The following is a 26,281-nucleotide window of genomic DNA, read 5'->3' as shown; positions in this document are numbered from 1 at the left end:
CCATGGGCTAGATGGACTCACAGTTAGCCAGTCCTGAGTCAAGACTCCATCTACCACCCAATGGGGGTCAGGGTGCCACTTTGAGTCTCCAGATACGAATAAAGTCAGACTCTGTGCCCAACAATTCTCACAAATCTGGGTGTCCTCCTTTCCCCAGTGCATGTCTTCCTAGTAAATTGTCCATAGGTCTATTTGGGAGAAGATACAGAGGATTACATGGTATTGCATTGCGTTTCCTTATAGGGCACTGGCCTCTCCTTCAATCAGTGGGTTTAGAGTCTGAGAATTGGACCAAGTTCAAAAACTGAGCAATAGATCATGACTTTTATTGAGGTCATTGCCCTTATTTTCCCAATCATCCATCCTTGGTTTGTTTTGATTGTATAAATTAAGTAGCATCCTTTTGGCTGCCTGATTCTCCTGCCTCTAGGAATACAGTGTCCCATTCAGCATCTCCAAGCTTTCTGCAGATTGAGACCCTTGGCTGCCACTCTGGTTTTGTCACTTATTGTGATATTTGTTTGTATCTTTCTTCCAAGGGCTAAAATGCCACCTTGTCTCTAATATTTCAGCTTTTTATTACCCCATTGCTTTTAGGAGCCCAGCTCTATAATAGCATCTGAGCCTCTCAGTGGTTCCAGTGCCCCTCCCAGCAACACCTTCTTATTACTTGATTAAACTGAGTGTCTTCTGGGTTCTCCCACAGAAAACTGTCAGGTTGTCTGGCTCTAAGTGGTGTACCCACTACCCTATTCCCACTTTCCTGAATCTTTTGACCCCTTCTGTATTAATCTGTTCTTGCAATGCTATAAAGAAATACCTGAGACTGGGTAACTCATAAAGAGGTTTAATTGGCTCATAGGTTCTGCAGGCTACATAAGAAGCACAGTGGCTTCTGCTTCTGGGGAGGCCTCAGGAAACTTACAGCCATGGCAGAAGGTGAAGGGGTAGCAGGCACATCTTACATGGCTGGAGCAGAAGAAAGATAGAGGGGGGTGGGGGAGGGGCTACACAATTTTAAACAGCCAGATCTCACAGAGCTGTAACACAAGAACAGCATTGCAGGATGGCGATAAACGAAACCACCCCCCTCCCCACCCTGCCCTGCCCCACCCCGCATGATCCAATCACCTCCCACCAGACCCCACCTCCAGATTAGGGATTGCATTTGAACATGAGATTTGGGTGAGGACACAGATCCAAATCAAATCCCCTTCCTTCACCACCTGCCAGTAAATCTTAACTTTTGTTATCTTAAGCAACTCAACCTCAGTGTTCTACCTATTCCTAGTTTCCATTAGTAATTCAGATGAAGGACAGAGAAATAATGGTAAGCACTTTGGGAGATAAGCTCCTAGAATACATAAACACAATTAAGACAAATTTAGTTTCTGTTTCAACTTATATTGCTTGTCATGTCTTCAGCGAGCAAGAAAATAGCTGTCTTGGAAAATTTACCAAATGAATTCTTTTTATTGAGAAATTGTGTCATTATTTATTGATGCCTCAATGAAAACCTGATAGAACTCCATCTGCCATATCGAAAGTAATTACCTTCCAATGATCTGATGATTTTATAGATATGCAGCTAATGTTAGAAATTTGCTGTAGAAACCGGAAAAAATTGTGGAATACCACCTTGAGCCGTGCAAAAATCAATGAAATATATGTTTGCTTTTATCCTGGAGCAAAACTGAAATAATTTACTTCCTTGTCTCTATTGGACCTACTGCTAAAACAGGATTTGATTTTACCCTTGTGATTGGCCTGTTCCATTGTGATATTTGGTCAGATATTGCCAAGTGAATTTCATTATTAATCTTCATGGGCTAGCAGCCTACAATAACACAGAACAATTCTACCACCCTCTAGTCTAAGCAGGGGCTATCCAAAATTGTAAATGCTTTATTCCATTTTAACCAAGCAGAAAGTCAGATTCTCACAGGAGTATATTGCTTAGACCTATAAATCAGCTTAGAAAATTCACTGATTGTTAACTGAATGTTTCCCGAAAAGCAAAGTTAACTAGTGGAAGATGGGGTGAGAGAAACTTGGGGCTAAATGGGCTACATCTTCCATGACCAGATGTGGAAAACTTTTAGGTATTTACATCCATTTCTTATGAGTAAATTTCATAAAAACAGGCCATTTGCTGATCTGATATCCTTTCTTTAGGGAAATAATCTGTATCTAAATGAAAGTGTTCCCTCCACACACACACACACACACAAAAGAAACACAGGACAATCTTTGTTAGCGTCCATCTAACTTTCACGTTAAAAAGACAACCCTAAAGGCTATGCATGATGGTTTACGCCTGTAATCCCAGCATATTAGGAGGCTGAGGTGGGAGGATAGCTTGAGCTCAGGAAGTCAATGCTGCAGTGAGCTATCATTACACTACTGTACTCCAGCCTGGGTGACAGAGCGAGACCTTGTCTGAAACAAACAAACAAACAAAAAAACAGTCTATCTGTTCTGCTGACTCACCAGCCATGAAAGCTGGAATCCAGCAGTCTGAAAGTGAACTAAAAGACACTCTTACTTCATCTCATAGATGGATTCTGGTATCATTTTGGCTTGATTTTGGCAGGGAATGCTGTGGGAACAGGACCAGACCAAGAAACAGCCCTGGTAAGTTCCTGCGAGGTTCTCCATGTGGGTTAAGAAATTGAGCTAGGAAAAATAGGAGGAAATCCTTTGGAAAAACCCAGAATAAAATAAACAGATTTCTTTAAATTGCCAGTCAGACTCAGTGGACATATGAACATCAGGAAGGCAAAGGAGAACCTTGCAATGTACTGTCTGTTTCCCAAATTACTTTTCTCTCCCCTTAAGCTTCAAGAAAGTGATATTCCTATTTCTGGCAAGGTTCAAGTGAATTCTATTTGGGGTTGATTTGCAGCACTGAAATTGCTTCCAGACTTGTTACGACTGGAATTCTGTTTCCTCAGTGACACTGCAACAAAATACCTATCTCCTTAAAGTAGTAATCATCAGAAAATCAGGACCATACCACTTAGCCAGCACTATGCAGAGGGTGAGGGGAGACTGCAGTGGTATCTTAGCTCTCTCCAACCACTCTTGTTAACGCAAGGTAATTTGGGGGTCTTTTGATGCCTGGAAAAAAATGACATCATTGGGGGTAATCTCTTTTATCACCTATGCTGAGGCATCCAAATGGGTCTTTGGAGAGGACTTAATTAGCAACTGTGGCCCTCGGCTCCATATGTATCCTGATGACACTCAGATTTATCTTTCCCTCCCTTAAGACATTAGTAAGGAAGATGAAAAATGAACAGTCCTTGCTAAATGCACAGTCCTTAGAGCCTGCAGGAAATAAATATCCTGTCTCCAAAATAAGAACTACCTAAAGAAGATAAACTTGTGGCTTCCCCTCAGTTCCCCTCGTTCTCACTCTACTTCCTATTTGCTTTTTCCGTTGTTTTGTTTCAGTATTTGTATACAGTACCTGTAATGGGGGATAGTCAAAGAATAGATTTAATGTTCCCAAAGGCAGTGAGCTACATGCCAAAATGAGAGGTTGATTTCCAAGCCTAATTCAACCAACTGAATAATCTAAAGTAAGGGAAGAAAATAACTCATTGTGTACATTGGGAATTGTGTTGGCTGCAAGTAACAGAAAACCAATCTAAAAGAAACTTAAATCAATAAAGTTGTAATCTGTTCTTGGATTACCTGACTGTTGGCATAGGATTAGCAGCTCAATACCGTTAGGACTTTGGTCTTTGAAACTATCTTGGCGCTTCACTCACAGTTTCAAGGTGACTGTTGCAGCTCTAAGTATCATGTCCTTACTTGAAACAGGAAGAAGAGAAGTCAGTACCAAAATATTTGTAAAATTCCCCAGAAAATACTCTCTGGACAAAAGTACTTAGCATGGCCAACCCTGGCTTCAAGGGTGGCTGCAAAAGTATTTCACTTTCCTGGCTTCTGTAACAAAATGTGACAAAAGGCAAGCTGATTAGGAATGACTCTTTTGCCAACACAGTCAAGAGTCTGCCATGTTCAGGATGCTGTTTTCCTCAACAGTTCAGCTATAAGAACAGAAGAACAGTTCAGCCATAAGAATCGTTTTTATTTCAGAAAACATTTTAGAATAAAAGAGGTGACACTGTTCAGAATTGTGCCAAAAAATAGAAGCTGATCAAGACTGTCCCGGGGAAATAAACATATATGGCTACCCTAGTTACAGACAAAATAGTCTGAGAAATGAGCCCCTCTTTCTTTAGCAGCTTGATTGGACAACTGAAAATCTGCTTCTCTAGTGAGGAGAGTCTCTCAGGCTGAACCCAGAGTTGTCCAGTGTCCTTTTCTGTTTGTGCCTCCCAGATGCCCTCAGTTTTGGAGGAGGCCAGACCACTTTCCTACGGGAGCCTTTGTCATGACCATGTCTTAGTCTATTTGTGTTGCTATAAAGGAAATTCCTGAGGCTGGGCAATTTAAAAAGACAACAGATTTGTTTGGCTCATGGCTCTGCAGGCTATAAAACAAGAACAGCGCTAGCATCTGCATCTGGTGAGGACTTCATCAAGCTTCCACTCATGGTGGAAGGTGGAGGAAAGCAGCGTCACATGGCTAGAAACAATGAAAGAGAGTGAGGGAAGAGAGGTGTCTGACTCTTAACCAACCAGATCTCACATGAACTAAGAGGGAGAATTCACTGGATTCCATGAGAATGGCAGGAAACCATTCACGAGGGATCCTCCCTGATGAATGGGAGGCCCAAAATACCTCCCACTAGGCCTCACCTCCAACATGAGAGATCAAATTTCAACATGAGATTTGGAGGGGACACGTATCCAAACGATAACAGATCATTTGGCAAATAATGCTCAGAGGCCCTTTATCCTCTTGCTTTTATGCAGATGAAGCCTTTCAAGTACATACTGTCCTTGCCTTTCGCTTACCTGCCATCCTGCCTGTGTCCATGAAGATGACAGTGCTCCACAACACAGAGATTCTCAGAAATTAGATATTTCTGTCATTTACAGAGAATGGGGGTGCTGTCTCCCCACCTGACTTCATAGTGGGGTTCTCCTTAAAGACAAACAAGTAGTTTACCAGTAGCATAAATGGAAACTTACCTGAGCATTTGACTTTTCTATCCTTACTCTATACCCTTATATTCATTCATAAGGACAACAAATAATGTTGAAGTAGAATTTTGTCTCTGGCACCCTGATTCCAAGGTGGTATAAGGTTATTTCTACTCTTATAATTAGAAATAGTTTCTGATGCCAAAGCATATCACTGGAATACTAATAAATGTATGAATCTATCTTGAATTCTAGTTATTTTTATATAACTTATCTTTCTAATTTGATGAAGGTTTTTATTTTCCTCTCAAAAACTTTTGGCTTTTCAAATTTTCCACTATAAGCAAAATGCAATGTTACTTTTTTTTTTCTGTGATTTTTCCTGAATTTTTAAGGAATGTATACTTGGAAGAAATCAAATATCACAGAAATGAAGAGTAAAAAGTGAAGATAATTATCTATAATTGTATCCTACCACCTTTGCTAACTGTCAGAGATAACCATGATTAACATTTGATATATATATTTTTTAATGCATTACTCACATATAGGATATGTAATTTATTTCTGTGAGATGCACACAATTTAATTTTTCAGTCTATGAGTATATTGTACATCATTCTTTTTAAATACTATGATGTGTGCCATTATCACTAATGGTGTGAGAAATTTTTTGGATATTGAAGCCACTGTGGAATGTGGCAGTTCTTTTGGATGCAAAAGATAGGAAAATTTTACATGGCTTTAGTAGCAACCTGTTAGAGAATTATAGTTTACAATGCAACAAAGTATACAAATAGGCTATAGTTTTCTTCCACAAAATAATATTATGAAGTAATATTTCTCCAAAATATCTTCTATTTCCAGAGTGAGGACAGAACTAGCTTTGTCTGAATGCCACATTCTGTGGTTTTCACTTATCCTTGAAGAGACATTCATCCTGTTAAAATTGTTAAATAAATTTAACACAGTCATCCTATTAAAAATGTTATTTATTTATTTAACAGTTTTAATAGGATGAATGTCACTTCAAGGATCTTTTATTTTTCAAAACGACAAAAAAAAACCATTTCCATAGTCTAGATATAATCATATACATTAAAATAAGCCATTCTTTTAAACAAAATGTTAACATTCCCCCACATATTTGACATTTTTCTCTAATGAATACACTGTTGTACTGGCATTTTCTTATAATGTGTTATTTTAAGGGCTCCTCTTTCTAAGATTGTAAATTTAACCAGCATGAGCTAATTAATGAGTTCAAGTTAACCTTCCTTTCCCTCCAAACCTTAACTAGCCACCCGGTCTTTAGAATTCATTCCTAGGATTTAAGACCACTTAGAATTTAGAAAACTTTTTTCTTTTGACTTCAGTGTGATTATTTCCCTACTTGTTTAATCATTTGCTTTCTCTAGTAATACTTCCATAGCACAAAATTCACATTTTTTTGTAATTCTGCAGCTCTTTTTCCCCAAACCTCCAAAGCATAAACTATATGAATCTGAAATATGTGTGTTTGTTTGACACTAAGTCTCTTTCTTCCACTGGCAGACAATCTTACTCCTAAGTTTATGAGGCCATATTCTCTGTTCAAGGAGCACTTGGCATGTTATTGACTTAAAATTACAGAGTGGTTTAGGAAAGATCAAAACAGAATCCTCAAGGAAGTCCATTTAGCCCCTTAGTACCTCTTTTAACTTTTCAGGAATGTGCGTTTGTAAAATCTAGTGTTTGCTTTATTTAATCCCTTCATTTGTGTCATCCAATCTCCAGTAATGGAAAGTGTGATACAGACACAAAAGTTTAAGGACCAGTGTGCTATAAAACCTATGCTTACCCTCTAGGGTAGCGGTCCTCAAAATGTGGCACACAGAGCCCAAGGGTCCCCAGGAAACTTTCAGAAACTCTGTCTGCAGAAACACTTTCAGAGGGTCCACAGGGTCAAAATTATTTTCATAACAATACTAAGACTTTATTTTCCTTTTCATTGTGTTGATATTTGCATTGATGCAAAAGTAATGGTGGACAAAACTGCCAGTACCTTACAAAATCAAGGCAGCTCTAGTGTCACTGTATTCTTTATCAACATGTATTTGGAAAAAAAAAAAAAAAAAAAAAGCCAGTTTCACTTAAGAATGTCCTTGATGAAGCAAGACTTTTAATATTGTTAAATCTCAACCCTTGAGGTACACTCTTTAATACTTTGTGTGCCAAAATGGGAAGTACACATATCTAAGAACAATGGTTGTCTTGAGGGAAACTGTTGTGCAATTGATTTTTAACCTGAACTACCTATTTCTTCCTGGAACACCAATTTTATCAGAAAGAATGACAACAGACAGATAATGATTATTTCGACTTGGATATTTGCAAAATATTTTCCCACAAAAAGAATGAAAGAAGCCTGTGACTTCTAGGAAAACCAATTGCATTTGTTGCTAATGATAATACTTAAAAATTTTTTCTATCAAAAATTGGTACTATGGAAAACATTTGCCTGCCATAATGAGTTTGACAACTTCCCAAGATTTAGAGATTTTTCTGCTATCAGTGCTGAAAGTGACTTTTTTATATTTTAGAATTAAGTCAACATTTTGAAGATCTGTATAACTTGCTGAACCAATATTTTCCAAATGATCAAGACATAATATTACAAAGTCATGTATGGGTAAAAAGACCAAAGTGTAGTGTAGACTAATGGGTTTTTACATGACAGAGTACAAAAAGTTCATTGATACGGTTTTAGAGTTATTTGTAACTAATCTTTAAGAAACGATAACTTGTTGGCCGGTGTGGTGGCCCACACCTGTAATCCCAGCACTTTGGGAGGCTGAGGTGGGTGGATCACGAGGTCAGGAGATCAAGACCATCCTGGCTGACATGGTGAAATCCCGTCTCTACTAAAAATACAAAAACATTAGCCGGACGTGGTGGTGGGCGCCTGTAGTCACAGTTACTTGGGAGGCTGAGGCAGGAGAATGGCGTGAACCCGGGAGGCGGAGCTTGCAGTGAGCCAAGATTGTGCCACTGCACTCCAGCCTGGGCGACAGAGCGAGACTCTGTCTCAAAAAAACAAACCAACAAAGAACATATTTTTATATTACCATATAATGAGTTTTTTATTTTTAAATAAAACATTTTTAATTATCAGTTTTAACTTTAATATAGTAAATATTGATAGATATAATGCATATAAACCAAAGTTCTTTCAGACTTTCAATTTTTAAGAGTATAAAGAGTTCCTGAGATTAAAAACATTGAGAAATGCTGTTCTAGTAACATGTTCATAAAGGGAAAAAAGTGGGTATACAAATTTCATTGACTAATGTAGGAAACCAAAGGATAAGAAATCAGATAAATTGTTACTAGGTCTTTCTACTGCTCAGGTTCATTTGGTTGCAAACAACCAGCTCAAGGACAGACCACATCAGCCAAGACTACTAGACGCTGTAGCTGCAGCAACCATCATCAATTAACAATGTCCCTGTGGATTTATTAGTTCAAATTTGTGAAAGATCAAGCCTGTTTGTCTCAGCTAACAATTGTCATCTTTGGGAAGATTCCTCCGTCTGAAAGCCTGCCATAGTTCACTGTTTAGCCTATGGTTGGGCCACCCCTGGGTGGTTAAATCAGTGTCCACTCTAGAGGAAAGAACAGCCCACCATTGTTTTGGAAAGAAGACGACTTTGAGTGAGACCAGTAAAAGCCAGAAGGAAAAATCAAGTGTAACAGGAAAATGGAGTCACATGTTCAAAAACTCTCTATTTCACAGTCTAATACAGCACACACATGACAGATTACCGTGACTTAGACCAGGCTTGCAAAATTAAGGCTAGGACTGAGAATAAAATCCAAGTCTCAACTTGCCTTCCAGAGCCTTTGCAATTAAATTCATGTTTTTAAATCTTTCTCAGTCTTTGATGCATTAGGGGTCATCCTCCAACCACTGCCCACCCTAGCATCCACCAGTCCTGTCACATGTTGACCCTAAACTGCCTACCTTAATCCACTTTGAACTATACTCCTCTTTCTGTAGAAATAAGCCAGCCATTTGTATTCCTCTCTCCATCATCACTAACCATAAGAAGAATAAAAAAAATAAGGATACTTCGACTCATCAAAGATAGAAAAGGCTGAGGCTGTACAGAATAAAGCCCAGTATTTCATCCCACTTTGTTTTTTTCTGAGGTCTTTTGATCTGCACGTTTTTTCTCCCTCCTTCTCTCCTGTCTTCTTAGAAATAACGTGGACTCTCCCTAGGGGATGCTGAAGAGCAGACACATGGATCCATTGACAAATCAATAAAGACAAAAAAAATGTATTAGTTAACAAAATTATTAGTTCCCCCTTTTCAGGAAGAAAAAAAAAAAAACCCCATCATATTGTATCAAATTGTTTCCCAAGAGCTTTAGAAGCACCACTGACTAGCAACACAGAGAAAGCTACGGTCAGAGCAAACCTTTTCAAACATTTAATAATTGACAGCCCTTGCCACAGAGGTTGAGGAAGCAGAATTGGTGTGATTGACCTTGAAGCATCTCCTTCCCCTCCATTCACTCCTTTCTCAAAACATGAAATTGCTTCACTTTGACACTAAGGCTTACCAAGGCAAAAGCAGACAAAATAAAGGTCTTTTAAGAACTTAAATGACACCAAAACTTTCCAATTGCACTTCAGAATAATACATTAGTCTTATTGTGACAACTAGTTCCTCTCAATTCTCACTCACACTTTCTGTTCTCTCTGTAGCAGAAACCACTTTTGTTAAGTATAAATCCATTCTCAGTTTTTGCAGAATTGTCCAATTGAAGGGCATCTCTTCCCTCAACCAGGACCTGGCCCAGTGGCTGGCATGTCGTAGATACAATATGTTTGGGTGAAACGAAAGAATTCAACATAGCATTGATTCTGATTCACTCTAGATCTTTACTTTCATTAAGAAAAGGGTACAAATGTGAGATAATTATAAGGAAGAGAAGGTGAAGGGGTACCAAATAAGTTTTTTTAAGTTATTCATTTGTTTAAAGTTGGTTTAAAAAATAACATGAAACTAACAGTTTTTCCTTTTTTTTTTTATTTTTATTTTGAGACTGAGTCTCGCTGTATCGCCCAGGCTGGAGTGCAGTGGCACAATCTCGGCTCACTGAAATCTCTGCCTCCAGGATTCAAGCAATTCTCTTGCCTCAGCCTCCCGCGTAGCTGCCATTACAGGCACCCACCACCATGCCCGGCTAATTTTTGTATTTTTAGTAGAGATGGGGTTTTACCATGTTGGCCAGGCTGGTCTTGAACTCCCGACCTCTAGTGATCTGCCCACCTCAGGCTCCCAAAGTGCTGGGATTACAGGTGTGAGCCACTACACCTAGCCAAAACTAACAGTTATTAAAATAAAAAGTGGCCAGACACAGTGGCTCACATCTGTAATCCCAGCACTTTGGGAGGACTAGGCGGGTGGATCACAAGGTCAGGAGATGGAGACCATCCTGGCTAACATGGTGAAACCCTGTCTCTACTAAAAATACAAAAAATTAGCCGGGCGTGGTGGCGGGCGCCTATAGTCCCAGCTACTTGGGAGGCTGAGGGAGGAGAATGGCGTGAACCCGGGAGGCAGAGCTTGCAATGAGCCGAGATCTTGCCACTGCACTCCAGCCTGGGCTACAGAGTGAGACTCCATTTCAAAAATAAAAAATAAAAAATAAAATAAATAAAATAAAATAAAATCAGTTTAATCTGCTAGTGCTCAGCATTTTTCCTTGGATAGGCCACCTACAGTTCTGTGAATCATTTTTATTTCATCAGCTGGTGCATCAAGTTCTTGAAGAATTGTTTCAAAGCACATAACAACCATATGCCCCAGATTTCCTAGGGCTGTCCAAATTTCATACACTTGTATTCTTTTCCATAACATCATTATGCTTAACACAGTGTTATTTAATTTTTATCTCTCTTGGACCTTTACTTTAATTAAAAAATAAGGTCAAAAAAACTTATCCTCAGACTCTATCACTTTATCTCCTTTTTCTCTTCCAGAGTAAGTAGCACAGAGACCTCCATAGAACAGAAGTTCATCATGTTTATTGATTATCTAATTAAACAATTAACCAATTAGTGGATAAATGTGTTACAAGGTGACTTCCCTAAAAACTCATTCCCATCATAGAAAACATAAATCAAGTATTATTTATTTATTTATTTATTTATTTATTTTACTTTAAGTTCTGGGATACATGTGCAAAACATGCAGGTTTGTTACATAGGTATACATGTCCCGTGGTGGTTTGCTGCACCCATCAACTCGTCATTTGGTTTTAAGCCCTGCATGAATTAGGTATTTGTCCTAATGCTCTCCCCCTCCCCTCGCTCCCAATCCCCCAGTAGGCCCCAGTGTGTGATGTTCCCCTCCCTGTGTCCATGTGTTCTCACTGTTCAGCTCCCACTTATGAGTGAGAACATGTGGTGTTTGGTTTTCTGTTCCTGTATTAGTTTGCTGAGAATGATGGTTTCCAGCTTCATCCATGTCCTTGCAAAGGACATGAACTCACTCTTTTTTATGGCTGCATAGTATTCCATGGCGTATATGTGCCACATTTTCTTTATCCAGTCTATCACTGGGTATTTGGGCATTTGGATTGGTTCCAAGTCTTTGCTATTGTACATAGTGCTGCAATAAATATATGTGTGCATGTGTCTTCATAGAATGATTTATAATCTTTTGAGTATATACCCAGTAACGGGATTGCTGGCTCAAATGGTATTTCTAGTTCTAGATCCTTGAGGAATTGCCACACTGTCTTCCACAATGGTTGAACTAATTTACACTCCCACCAACAGTGTGAAAGCATTCCTATTTCTCCACATCCTCTCCAGCATCTGCTGTTTCCTGACTTTTTAACGATTGCCATTCTAACTGGCATGAGACGGTATCTCATTGTTGTTTTGATTTGCATTTATCTAATGACCAGTGGTTATGAGCTTTTTTTCATATGTTTGTTGGCCGCATAAATGTCTTCTTTGGAGAAGTGTCTGTTCATATCCTTTGCCCACTTTTTAATGGGGTTTTTTTTTTTTCTTGTAAATTTGTTTCATTTCCTTGCAGATTCTGTATATCAGCCCTTTGTCAGATAGGTAGACTGCAAAAATTTTCTCCCATTCTGTAGGTTGCCTGTTCACTCTGATGATAGTTTCTTTTGCTGTGCAGAAGTTCTTTAGTTTAATTAGATCCCTCAAATATTCTTTCATTTTAAAATACCCTTAAGGAAGAAGATAATACTGTAAAATGGCTAAGAAGACAGCCTCTGGACTGAAAATTTGGAAGTATTTCTTCTCTATGCACTCCCCTATTCACCTCCTATAACAAAATCAACACCCAATTACCTAGACATAATATAATTGAACTCCCAAAGGGGGCCAAAGTGGAAAGATGCGTGGTTATAAAAGTTTGCCAAAAGATACGTTCCATTGTTTACAAACTTATAGAAAGAAGGAAGAATAGGATGGGATAAGTATATGCTAGATGTCTGCTCTGAGTTAGGGTTCTTCAGAGAGACAAAAGCAACAAGATATGTAACAGGGCAGTTTATCTGGGAATTGGCTCACACAAACACAGAGGTAGAGAAGTATCACCATAGGCCATCAGCAAGTTAGAAAACAGGAGAAGCCAGTAGCAAGGCTTGATCCAAGTCTAGAAGCCTCAGAAACAGGCCAGCGATGACACCCTCAGTCTGTGGCTGAAGGCTCAAGAGCCCCTGGGAGGCTGCAAGTACAAGTCCCAGAGTCCAAAAACTGAAGAACCTACAGTCTGATGTCCAAGGGCAGGAGAAGAAAAAGCAGGGAAGGGAGAGGACAAGAGCAGAGAGTGAGTATCCCCGTCCTTCCTCATGTTTGTCCCAACCGGGCTCCCAGCTGATTGAGTGGTACCCCCACATTGAGAACTGGAAGTCCTCTCACAGTCCACTGACTCACAGCAATCTCCCCTGAAAGCACTGTCTGAAAGCAGACATACACAGAAACAATGCTTCACCAGCCATCTAGGCATCCCTCAACCCAGTTAAGTAGTCCTCTAAAATTAATCAACACATCTTCTCAATTGGTGTTTAACATTCCTTCACTTCCAAATTTCCACCAAAATACATAAGAAGACACAGAAAAAGATAAAACTTACCAATATCAAATAATGAAGCTGATTGTCATGTCAACCTGTTGCCAACTATGGGAGTAGCTTTCACTGTCTAGGAAACTAATGGTGTCAGAGTCGACCCTGCAGCTTCCATGGTTCCCCTCCTCTTCAGAGAAAGCCACTCTAGAGCTTCACTGTCAGCATCCAGTCATCTGTGGCATTTTAAATTTTAAAGTGATTAAAATTGAATAAAATTAAAAGTCTAGTTCCTCAGTACTAGATAGCCACAGTGGCTAGTAGAGGCCACACTGAACAGCACAGATATAGAACATGTCCATCATGACCTGAGGCTCTATTAGCCAGGCATATTTTAAGAACAGGATCTGAGTGGGCTCTGCCTTTCAATCCTGACCACTCCCCTTTGTATACACTATATGCAAAACATTTTGTGGGTTTTGTTTCTTTGTTTGTTTGTTTGTTTTGTCTTTAAGATGGAGTCTCCTTCTGTCACCTAGGCTGGAGTGCAGTAGCACGATCTTGGCTCACAGCAACTTCCGCCTCCCAGGTTCAAGCAATTCTTCTACCTCAGCCTCTCGAGTAGCCCCGATTACAGGCACCCACCAACACACCCAGCTAATTTTTGTATTTTTAGTAGAGACAGGGTTTCACCATGTTGGCCATGGTTGGCTAGGCTGGTCTCAAACTCCTGACCTCAGCTGATCTGCTCTCCTCAGCCTCTCCAAGTGCTGGGATTACAGGCATGAGCCACCATGCCCAGCCCATTTTCTTTGGATCTTATTTCGGCTCTACAGTGATCCCTTTGAACTAGACATTTCAAATCCTTCCCTACTCCTCGATCAGTCTCTACCCAGGAAATTAGCGCCATTTTCCCTGTTTATGCCCTGCCCATTTCTACACAGAGACCAAGTTGTCCCTGCCATCACTGCCTATTATCTGCTGAGTGGAGGAAGGAGATAGTAATTCATAGAGGACTCAAGGCTAGAGATTTCCACCAATTTTCCCCCGTTTCCTTCCCTGCCCAGGCACCCGACCCTATCCTGATGAGGGATACAGGCCTGACTCTCTGAGGTGAAATTTTCTGTCCAAACAAGGAGATGTAACTAGGTATCTATAATCCTAGCACATAAGCTTCCAGAAACTAGTTGCTAAAAGTGAGAATTAGAGATGTAAGAAGGAACTCTAGCCATCCTGTGAGCCAATAACAGGTATAAAAAAGCCTAGAGGAAAAACATCTGCAATACAAAGCATATAGATGAAAACAGCTCATCGCAAAATAAAAAAGATTAATGAGAAAAGACCAACACCCAGATATTTCTTTGTTATTATTATACTTTAAGTTCTAGGGTACATGTGCACAACATGCAGTTTTGTTACATGTGCACAGATGTGCCATGTTGGTGTGCTGCACCCATTAACTTGTCATTTATATTAGGTATTTCTCTTAATGCTATCCCTCCCCGCTCCTCCCACCCCATGACAGACCCCAGTGTGTGATGTTCCCCACTCTGTGTCCAAGTGTTCTTATTGTTCAATTCCCACCTATGCGTGAGAACATGTGGTGTTTGGTTTACTGTGCTTGCAACAGTTTGCTCAGAATGATAGCTTCCAGCTTCATCCATGTCCCTACAAAGGATATGAACTCATCCTTTTTTATGGCTGCATAGTATTCCATGGTGTATATCTGCCACATTTTCTTAATCCAGTCTATCATTGATGGATATTTGGGTTGGTTCCAAGTCTTTGCTTTTGTGAATAGTGCCACAATAAACATATGTCACACCCAGATATTTCATGGTTATTGATTAAAAGGAAAAAGTATTTAAAGCATCCAGATCTTTAGAGATAGGTAATCTGAAAAGAAATAAAAATCAAACTGGCCTCAGACTTCTCTGAAATAAACACTGGATTTCAACAGAGCAATGTCAACATTATTTTGAAAGAAAAATGATTTCATCTAAGAAGTTTTTCACTAGCTGAGTTATTCATAAGTGATGAAAATGAAAAGACACAAAGTAAACTGCTTACATTCCTGTACTAAAGTAAGTTTCAACAACTAGCAGTTGGGGAAGATGGAAGAGTAGAAAGCACCAGGAGTCTGGCCGTGCTCCTACACAACAATTGCACTGGCAGAATCTGTCTAATGTAACTATGTTTGCAACTCTGGAGTCTACTGTAGGCTTGAAAATTCCAGGGGAAGGCATGAAGGTAAAAGCACAATTAATTGTAATTTTAGCTCTTAGAATGGTAGCAGCTACCCATTCCCCAGTTCTTGGAGCAATTTGCATGCAGCTTATGGGATCCAGGGTGGGCAAAAAGGATGTGGTCTTCCAAATATTAGAGATCTGCATTTGATCACTGATTGCTACTTCTGATCACAGAGGTACAGACAAGAAGGTGGCTTTGTTGTTGTACCTCCCTGAATTGTTGCAGGCTCCTTCCCATCTGGCTGAAGTGACTTCCAGAGGATTCAAAGGGCCAGAATGCTTTTTGTTTCCTCCCTTCATTTTTCCCCTTTTGAGAACAAGAGATTAGAAACTATGATATCAACAACAACAACAACAACAAACAGTTGCATATACAGGAAAAATTAGAAAATGATCTCACATGCCCATAGAAAGGCACAAGCTCAGAAAAGACTTGAGAAGATTTTAAGTTTACATCTCAACCTGGCACAGGGATAGCTTACAACAATCAAAAAACAAAAACAATAAACAACAACAACAAAAAAAAAAAAACAGCAAACCTGGGCAAAGAGGAGAATCTGATTTCCAGAGATACTATATTATCAAATTCAAATATTGTTTTCAACAAAAAAAATCACGGGACATACGAAGAAACAAGAATGTATGGCACATTCAAAGGAGAAAAAAAAATATCAACAGAAATTGACCTTGAAAAGACCTGATGACAGATTCACTACACAAAGATGCTCAAAGAACTTAAGGAATATGTGGAGAAAGTCCAGAAAATCAAGACAGAAATATCAATAAAGATGTAGAAAATCTAAAAAGAAAACAAAAAGAAATTCTGGAGCTGAAAAGTACAACGGAAATAAAAACTCACTAAAGCAATTAAAAGGCAGATTTTAGCAGGCATAAAAAAGAATCAGTGAACTTCAACATAGGACACTGGAAATTATTGAGTATGAAGAACAGAAAGAAAAAAGGTTGAAGAAAGTAAACAGAACCTAAGGGATATGTGTGACACCACCAAAGAGACCAACTTATGCATTATGAGAATTTCACAAGGAGAAGAGAGGGAAAGAGGTAAAGAAAATATTTGAAGAAATAATAATAGAAAACTTCCCAAACTTGATGAAAGAAACAAATACAGTTAAGAGAGAATCTTGAGAGCAGCAAGAGAAAAGCTACTTGTCACATAAAAGAGATATTCAATAAAATTAACAGCAGATTTCTCACTAGAAATTTTGGAAGCCAGAAGGCAGTGGGCTCATATACTCAATGTGCTGAAAGAAAAAAAAAGTCAACCAAGAATTCTATTAATATATCTGGCAAAACTGTCCTTTAAAAGTGAGGGACAAAATAAGACTTTCCCAGATAAACAAAAGCTAGGGGAATTCATTACCACTAGACTTGCCCTGCAAGAAATTATAAATGGAGTCCTACAAGGTAAAATGAAAGGACACTGGCTCAAAGCCATATGAAGAAATATAGATCTCAATAAAGGTTAATATATGAGCAACTGTAAAAGCTAGTGTTATTGTAACAAGGGTAACTTCTTTCTGTGTTCTACATGATCTAAGAGACTAATACATTTTAAGAAAAACAGTTATTAGTCTAAAAGCAAGTATTATTGTAACTTTGGTTTGTATTAACAATTCCACATTTTGATTGTTACATAATTTAAGAGATAATACATTTGAAAGAACTATTTTATATTTTGTGGCATAGTCTATAAGGATGTAATTTTGTGACTTCAGCAACTGAAAGGGGTAGGCAGAGTTGTAAAGGAGCAGAGTTTTCATATGTTATTTAAGTTAAGATAGTATAAATTCAAAATAGAATGTTATAATATTAGACTATTAAATGTAATCCCCATGGTAGCCACAAAGAAAATAGCTATAAAATACACACAAAAAAGAAATGAGAAAGAAATTTAAGCATTTCACTAAAATCAAAAATTAACTACATATAAAAGAAGACAGTTACATAGAAAATGAGGGTCAAAAAAAGCTATAAGGCATAAAGTAAGCAAATAGCGAAATGACAGAAGCTCTTCCTATTATGCATTACTTTAAATGTAAATGGATTAAACTATCCAATCAAAAGACAGAAATTAGCAGCATCCCTAAAAACACATATCCAACTACATGTTGTCTACAACATACTCATTTTAGATCGAAAGACACAAATAGGTTAAAAGTGAAACTATGGAAAAAGATATCCCACACAAATAGTAACCAAATGAGATCAGGGTGGCTATACTAATATTGGACAAAGTAGACTTTAAGTCAAAACAGTTTACAAGAGACGAAGAAGGACATTATATACATTTTTAAAGTTCAATACAACAAGAAGATGTAACAATTATAAACACGTACATACCTAATGTGTAAATCAAAATCCAAATACATAAAGCAAAAACTGACAGAATTAAGGGAGAAATAGACAGGTCTATAATAATGGTTGAAGAATTCAATAGCCCATTCCCAATAATAGATAGAACAATCAGAGAGAAGATAAGAAAATAATTAACTTAAACAACACAATAAACCAACAAGATCTCACAGACACATGAGAACACCATACTCGATGACAACAATATCACATTCTTCTCAACTATACGTGGCTATTGGATAGCCATGGATAGTGTACATGGATATTTTCCAGGCTAGATCCTATGTTAAGCCACAGATCAAGTCTCAATAGATTTTAAAAGATAAATATCATATGAAATGTCTTCTCCAAAAACAACAGGATGAAGTTAAAAGTGAAAACAGAAGGAAAACTGGGAAATCCAAAAATATCTGAAAATTAAACAATATACTCTTAACCAATGGATCAAACAAGAAAACACAAGAGAAAATAGGAAATTAAAGATGAATGAAAATGAAAACACAACATACCAAAATATATGAAATTCAGTGAAAGCAGTACTAAGGCAGAAATTTATAGCTATAAATGTTTATATTAAAAAACAAGAAAGATCTCAAATCATAAACCTAGCTTTGTAAACTTAAGGAACTAGAAAAAGAAGAACAAACTAAACCCAAAGCTAGTAGAAGGAAGTAAATAATTAGGAGAAGAGCAGAGATAAATAAATAGTGAAGAGAAAAACAGTAAAGTCAATGAAACCAAAAGTTGTTTCTCTGAAAGGATCAACAACATTGACAAACTTCTAGCTACACGGACTAAGAAAAAAAGAGGAAAGATGCAAATAACTAAAATCAGAAACGCAAATTGGGCATTGGGATTATTATGAACAATTTTACACCAACAAACGGAATAACTTAGATGAAACAGACAAATTCCTAAAAACACAAAACCTTCCAAGACTAAATCAAAGGAATACAACATTAGAATAGACCTGTAACTAACAGAGATGGAATCAGTAATCAAAAATCTTTCAACAAATAAGAGCCTTGTATTGATGTCTTCACTGTTGAATTCTACCATACATTTTGAAAATAACTAACACCAATCCTTCTCAAACTTTCACAAAAAACTGAAGAATAGGGAACACTTTCTAACTCATTCTATGAGACCAGCACTACCCTGATACCAATACCAGACAAAAGACACTTCACTAAAACTACAAACCAATATCCCTTATAAACTTTAATGCAAAAATTCTCAACAAAAGACTAACAACCCAAATACAGCTGCATATTAAAAGGATTACACACCATAACCAAGTGTGATTTGTTCCTGGAATGCAGTGGCTTATTCCTGGAAGGAGTTTGTATGTGCAACATACAAAAAAGAGATCAATGTAATACATCACATTAACAGAATTAAGCGGGGAAAAAAACACATGACCATCTCAATAAATGCAGACAAGCCATTTGACAAAATACCCTTTCATGATTTAAGAAAACACTGGATAAACTAAGAATAGAGAAAACTACCTCAACATAATAAAATTCATGTTTGAAAAACCTACAGGAAACATCATATTCGATGACGAAAAACTGAAAGATTTTCTCTAAGACTAGGAACAAGGCAGGAATGCCTGCTTTCTCCACTTCTCCATTTCTATTCAACACAGTATTGGAAGTTCTAGCCAGAGCAAATAGGTAAGAAAAAGAAAATGCATCAAAATTGGAACAGATGGAGTAAAATGACCTTTATTCACAGATGCTATGATATTATATATAGAAACCTTAAATATTTCACAGGATAACTGTTAAAACTAATAAGTGAATTACAATAGGGATGAGCCTTGAGGACATTATGCTAAGTGAAATAAGCCAGTCACAAAAAAAAAAAAACTTTGTGATTCCACTTATATATGTGCTTACAGTAGACAAAATCATAAAGACAAACAGAAGAATGGTGATTGTCAGGGCCTGGGGTGAAAGGGAAAGAAATGTTTTAACAGGTAGAAATTCAGTTTTACAAGAAGAAAAGAGATTAAAGGTTACATGGTGAGGGGGGCTGAGCGAGATGGCCGAATAGGAACAGCTCCAGTCTCCAACTCCCAGCGCGAGCGACACAGAAGACCGGTCATTTCTGCATTTTCAACTGAGGTACTGGGTTCATCTCACTAGGGAGTGCCGGACAATCGGTGCTGGTCAGCTGCTGCAGCCTGGGAAGCGCAAGGAGAAAGGGAATCCCTTTTCCTAGCCAGGGGAACTGAGACACACAACACCTGGAAAATCGGGTAACTCCCACCCCAATACTGCGCTTTAAGCAAACAGGCACACCAGGAGATTATATCCCACACCTGGCCGGGAGGGTCCCACGCCCACGGAGCCTCCCTCATTGCTAGCACAGCAGTCTGCGATCTAACTGCAAGGCAGCAGCGAGGCTGGGGGAGGGGCGCCCACCATTGCTGAGACTTAAGTAGGTAAACAAAGCCGCTGGGAAGCTCGAACTGGGTGGAGCTCACAGCAGCTCAAGGAAACCTGCCTGTCTCTGTAGACTCCACCTCTGGGGACAGGGCACAGAAAAACAACAACAAAAGCAGCAGAAACCTCTGCAGATGCAAACGACTCTCTCTGACAGCTTTGAAGAGAGCAGTGGATCTCCCAGCACGGAGATTGAGATCTGAGAAGGGACAGACTGCCTGCTCAAGTGGGTACCTGACTCCTGAGTAGCCTAACTGGGAGACATCCCCCACTAGGGGCAGTCTGACACCCCACAACTCACAGGGTGGAGTACACCCCTGAGAGGAAGCCTCCAAAGCAAGAATCAGACAGGTACACTCGCTGTTCAGAAATATTCTATCTTCTGCAGCCTCTGCTGCTGATACCCAGGCAAACAGGGTCTGGAGTGGACCTCAAGCAATCTCCAACAGACCTACAACTGAGGGTCCTGACTGTCAGAAGGAAAACTATCAAACAGGAAGGACACCTACACCAAAACCCCATCAGTATGTCACCATCATCATCAAAGACCAGAGGAAGATAAAACCACAAAGATGGGGAAAAAGCAGAGCAGAAAAGCTGGAAATTCAAAAAATAAGAGTGCATCTCCCCCGGCAAAGGAGCGCAGCTCATCGCCAGCAACGGATCAAAGCTTGATGGAGAATGACTTTGATGAGATGAGAGAAGAAGGCTTCAGTCCATCAAATTTCTCAGAGCTAAAGGAGGAATTACGTACCCAGCGCAAAGAAACTAAAAATCTTGAAAAAAAAGTGGAAGAATTGATGGCTAAAGTAATTAATGTAGAGAAGGTCATAAACGAAATGAAAGAGATGAAAACCATGACACGAGAAATACGTGACAAACGCACAAGCTTCAGTAACCAACTCAATCAACTGGAAGAAAGAGTATCAGCAATTGAGGATCAAATGAACGAAATGAAGCGAGAAGAGAAACCAAAAGAACAAAGAAGAAAAAGAAATGAACAAAGCCTGCAAGAAGTATGGGCTTATGTAAAAAGACCAAATCTACGTCTGATTGGGGTGCCTGAAAGTGAGGGGGAAAATGGAACCAAGTTGGAAAACACTCTTCAGGATATCATCCAGGAGAACTTCCCCAACCTAGTAGGGCAGGCCAACATTCAAATCCAGGAAATAGAGAGAACACCACAAAGATACTCCTCGAGAAGAGCAACTCCAAGATACATAATTGCCAGATTCACCAAAGTTGAAATGAAGGAAAAAATCTTAAGGGCAGCCAGAGAGAAAGGTCAGGTTACCCACAAAGGGACGCCCATCAGACTAACAGCAGATCTCTCGGCAGAAACTCTACAAGCCAGAAGAGAGTATGGGCCAATATTCAACATTCTTAAAGAAAAGAATTTTAAACCCAGAATTTCATATCCAGCCAAACTAAGTTTCATAAGTGAAGGAGAAATAAAATCCTTTACAGACAAGCAAATGCTTAGAGATTTTGTCACCACTAGGCCTGCCTTACAAGAGACCCTGAAGGAAGCACTCAACATGGAAAGGAACAACCGGAACCAGCCATTGCAAAACCATGCCAAAATGTAAAGACCATTTAGGCTAGGAAGAAACTGCATCAACTAATGAGCAAAATAACCAGTTAATATCATAATGGCAGGATCAAGTTCACACATAACAATATTAACCTTAAATGTAAATGGACTAAATGCTTCAATTAAAAGACACAGACTGGCAAACTGGATAAAGAGTCAAGACCCATCAGTCTGCTGTATTCAGGAGACCCATCTCACACGCAGAGACATACATAGGCTCAAAATAAAGGGATGGAGGAAGATTTACCAAGCAAATGGAGAACAAAAAAAAAGCAGGGGTTGCAATACTAGTCTCTGATAAAACAGACTTTAAACCATCAAAGATCAAAAGAGACAAAGAAGGCCATTACATAATGGTAAAAGGATCAATTCAACAGGAAGAGCTAACTATCCTAAATATATATGCACCCAATACAGGAGCACCCAGATTCATAAAGCAAGTCCTTAGAGACTTACAAAGAGACTTAGACTCCCATACAATAAAAATGGGAGACTTCAACACTCCACTGTCAACATTAGACAGATCAACGAGACAGAAAGTTAACAAGGATATCCAGGAATGGAACTCATCTCTGCAGCAAGCAGACCTAATAGACATCTATAGAACTCTCCACCCCAAATCAACAGAATATACATTCTTCTCAGCACCACATCACACTTATTCCAAAATTGACCACATAATTGGAAGTAAAGCACTCCTCAGCAAATGTACAAGAACAGAAATTATAACAAACTGTCTCTCAGACCACAGTGCAATCAAACTAGAACTCAGGACTAAGAAACTCAATCAAAACTGCTCAACTACATGGAAACTGAACAACCTGCTCCTGAATGACTACTGGGTACATAACGAAATGAAGGCAGAAATAAAGATGTTCTTTGAAACCAATGAGAACAAAGATACAACATACCAGAATCTCTGGGACACATTTAAAGCAGTGTGTAGAGGGAAATTTATAGCACTAAATGCCCACAAGAGAAAGCAGGAAAGATCTAAAATTGACACTCTAACATCACAATTAAAAGAACTAGAGAAGCAAGAGCAAACACATTCGAAAGCTAGCAGAAGGCAAGAAATAACTAAGATCAGAGCAGAACTGAAGGAGATAGAGACACAAAAAACCCTCCAAAAATTCAATGAATCCAGGAGTTGGTTTTTTGAAAAGATCAACAAAATTGACAGACCACTAGCAAGACTAATAAAGAAGAAAAGAGAGAAGAATCAAATCGACGCAATTAAAAATGATAAAGGGGATATCACCACCGACCCCACAGAAATACAAACTACCATCAGAGAATACTATAAACACCTCTACGCAAATAAACTGGAAAATCTAGAAGAAATGGATAATTTCCTGGACACTTACACTCTTCCAAGACTAAACCAGGAAGAAGTTGAATCCCTGAATAGACCAATAGCAGGCTCTGAAATTGAGGCAATAATTAATAGCCTACCAACCAAAAAAAGTCCAGGACCAGATGGATTCACAGCTGAATTCTACCAGAGGTACAAGGAGGAGCTGGTACCATTCCTTCTGAAACTATTCCAATCAATAGAAAAAGAGGGAATCCTCCCTAACTCATTTTATGAGGCCAACATCATCCTGATACCAAAGCCTGGCAGAGACACAACAAAACAAGAGAATTTTAGACCAATATCCCTGATGAACATCGATGCAAAAATCCTCAATAAAATACTGGCAAACCGGATTCAGCAGCACATCAAAAAGCTTATCCACCATGATCAAGTGGGCTTCATCCCTGGGAAGCAAGGCTGGTTCAACATTCGCAAATCAATAAACATAATCCAGCATATAAACAGAACCAAAGACAAGAACCACATGATTATCTCAATAGATGCAGAAAAGGCTTTTGACAGAATTCAACAGCCCTTCATGCTAAAAACGCTCAATAAATTTGGTATTGATGGAACTTACCTCAAAATAATAAGGGCTATTTATGAAAAACCCACAGCCAATATCATACTGAATGGGCAAAAACTGGAAAAATTCCCTTTGAAAACTGGCACAAGACAGGGATGCCCTCTCTCACCACTCCTATTCAACATAGTGTTGGAAGTTCTGGCTAGGGCAATCAGGCAAGAGAAAGAAATCAAGGGTATTCAGTTAGCAAAAGAAGAAGTCAAATTGTCCCTGTTTGCAGATGACATGATTGTATATTTAGAAAATCCCATTGTCTCGGCCCAAAATCTCCTTAAGCTGATAAGCAACTTCAGCAAAGTCTCAGGATACAAAATTAATGTGCAAAAATCACAAGCATTCTTATACACCAATAACAGACAAACAGAGAGCCAAATCATGAATGAACTTCCATTCACAATTGCTTCAAAGAGAATAAAATACCTAGGAATCCAACTTACAAGGGATGTAAAGGACCTCTTCAAGGAGAACTACAAACCACTGCTCAGTGAAATAAAAGAGGACACAAACAAATGGAAGAACATACCATGCTCATGGATAGGAAGAATCAATATCGTGAAAATGGCCATACTGCCCAAGGTTATTTATAGATTCAATGCCATCCCCATCAAGCTACCAATGAGTTTCTTCACAGAATTGGAAAAAACTGCTTTAAAGTTCATATGGAACCAAAAAAGAGCCCGCATCTCCAAGACAATCCTAAGTCAAAAGAGCAAAGCTGGAGGCATCACGCTACCTGACTTCAAACTATACTACAAGGCTACAGTAACCAAAACAGCATGGTACTGGTACCAAAACAGAGATATAGACCAATGGAACAGAACAGAGTCCTCAGAAATAATACCACACATCTACAGCCATCTGATCTTTGACAAACCTGACAAAAACAACAAATGGGGAAAGGATTCCCTATTTAATAAATGGTGCTGGGAAAATTGGCTAGCTGTAAGTAGAAAGCTGAAATTGGATCCTTTCCTTACTCCTTATACGAAAATTAATTCAAGATGGATTAGAGACTTAAATGTTAGACCTAATACCATAAAAACCCTAGAGGAAAACGTAGGTATTACCATTCGGGACATAGGCATGGGCGAAGACTTCATGTCTAAAACACCAAAAGCAACGGCCACAAAAGCCAAAATTGACAAATGGGATCTCATTAAACTAAAGAGCTTCTGCACAGCAAAAGAAACTACCATCAGAGTGAACAGGCAACCTACAGAATGGGAGAAAATTGTTGCAATCTACTCATCTGACAAAGGGCTAATATCCACAACCTACAAAGAACTCAAACAAATTTACAAGAAAAAAACAAACAACCCCATCAAAAAGTGGGCAAAGGATATGAACAGACATTTCTCAAAAGAAGACATTCATACAGCCAACAGACACATGAAAAAATGCTCATCATCACTGGCCATCAGAGAAATGCAAATCAAAACCACAATGAGGTACCATCTCACACCAGTTAGAATGGCGATCATTAAAAAGTCAGGAAACAACAGGTGCTGGAGAGGATGTGGAGAAATAGGAACACTTTTACACTGTTGGTGGGATTGTAAACTAGTTCAACCATTATGGAAAACAGTATGGCGATTCCTCAAGGATCTAGAACTAGAAGTACCATATGACCCAGCCATCCCATTACTGGGTATATACCCAAAGGATCATAAATCATGCTGCTATAAAGACACATGCACACGCATGTTTATTGCGGCACTATTCACAATAGCAAAGACTTGGAATCAACCCAAATGTCCATCAGTGACAGACTGGATTAAGAAAATGTGGCACATATACACCATGGAATACTATGCAGCCACAAAAAAGGATGAGTTTGTGTCCTTTGTAGGGACACGGATGCAGCTGGAAACCATCATTCTTAGCAAACTATCACAAGAACAGAAAACCAAACACCGCATGTTCTCACTCATAGGTGGGAACTGAACAATGAGATCACTTGGACTCGGGAAGGGGAACATCACACACCGGGGCCTATCATGGGGAGGGGGGAGGGGGGAGGGATTGCATTGGGAGTTATACCTGATGTAAATGACGAGTTGATGGGTGCTGACGAGTTGATGGGTGCAGCACAGCAACATGGCACAAGTATACATATGTAACAAACCTGCACGTTATGCACATGTACCCTAGAACTTAAAGTATAATAATAATAATAAATAAATAAAAATAAAAATAAAAATAAAAAGAAGAAAAGAGTGTGGGATGGATGGTAATGATGGTTGCAGAACATTACAAATGTACTTAATACCACTGAACTATATGCTAAAAAAGTTTAAAATGGTAAATTTTATGTTATGCACATTTCAACACAATAGAAAACATGGAAAAAATTAAAAATGGTCATAAAATTTGTTTGGAAATGAACACTTTCAATAATGTACAAATAGTCAGTTTATAAATGTATAAGTATATACATGTTATTTAAATATACATATTAACTTACATTTTATATATCTAAAATGTAAAAAAGATAAAAATAAACCTGACAAATTC

General features: G+C 38.6%; 1 long non-coding RNA gene across 2 annotated transcripts in view; it reads right to left on the bottom strand.

Moving 5' to 3' along the window:
* Positions 1-1,127: 1,127 nt before the first annotated feature.
* LOC103886721 overlaps positions 1,128-26,281 on the bottom strand; it is an 83,550-nt gene continuing 58,396 nt past the window's right edge. For both annotated transcript variants that reach the window (XR_004185791.1, XR_004185792.1), the window contains 2 exons: positions 4,932-5,061; positions 1,128-3,818 (listed from right to left, as the gene is read on the bottom strand). This is a non-coding gene — a long non-coding RNA (uncharacterized LOC103886721). The remainder of the gene's footprint in view (positions 3,819-4,931; positions 5,062-26,281) is intronic.

Source organism: Papio anubis, chromosome 8 (assembly GCF_008728515.1).
Source record: "Papio anubis isolate 15944 chromosome 8, Panubis1.0, whole genome shotgun sequence".
Taxonomy (NCBI): Eukaryota; Metazoa; Chordata; class Mammalia; order Primates; family Cercopithecidae; genus Papio; species Papio anubis.
The sequence above is the reverse complement of the archived record's forward strand: the minus strand, read 5'-3'. Positions and strand labels throughout refer to the sequence as shown.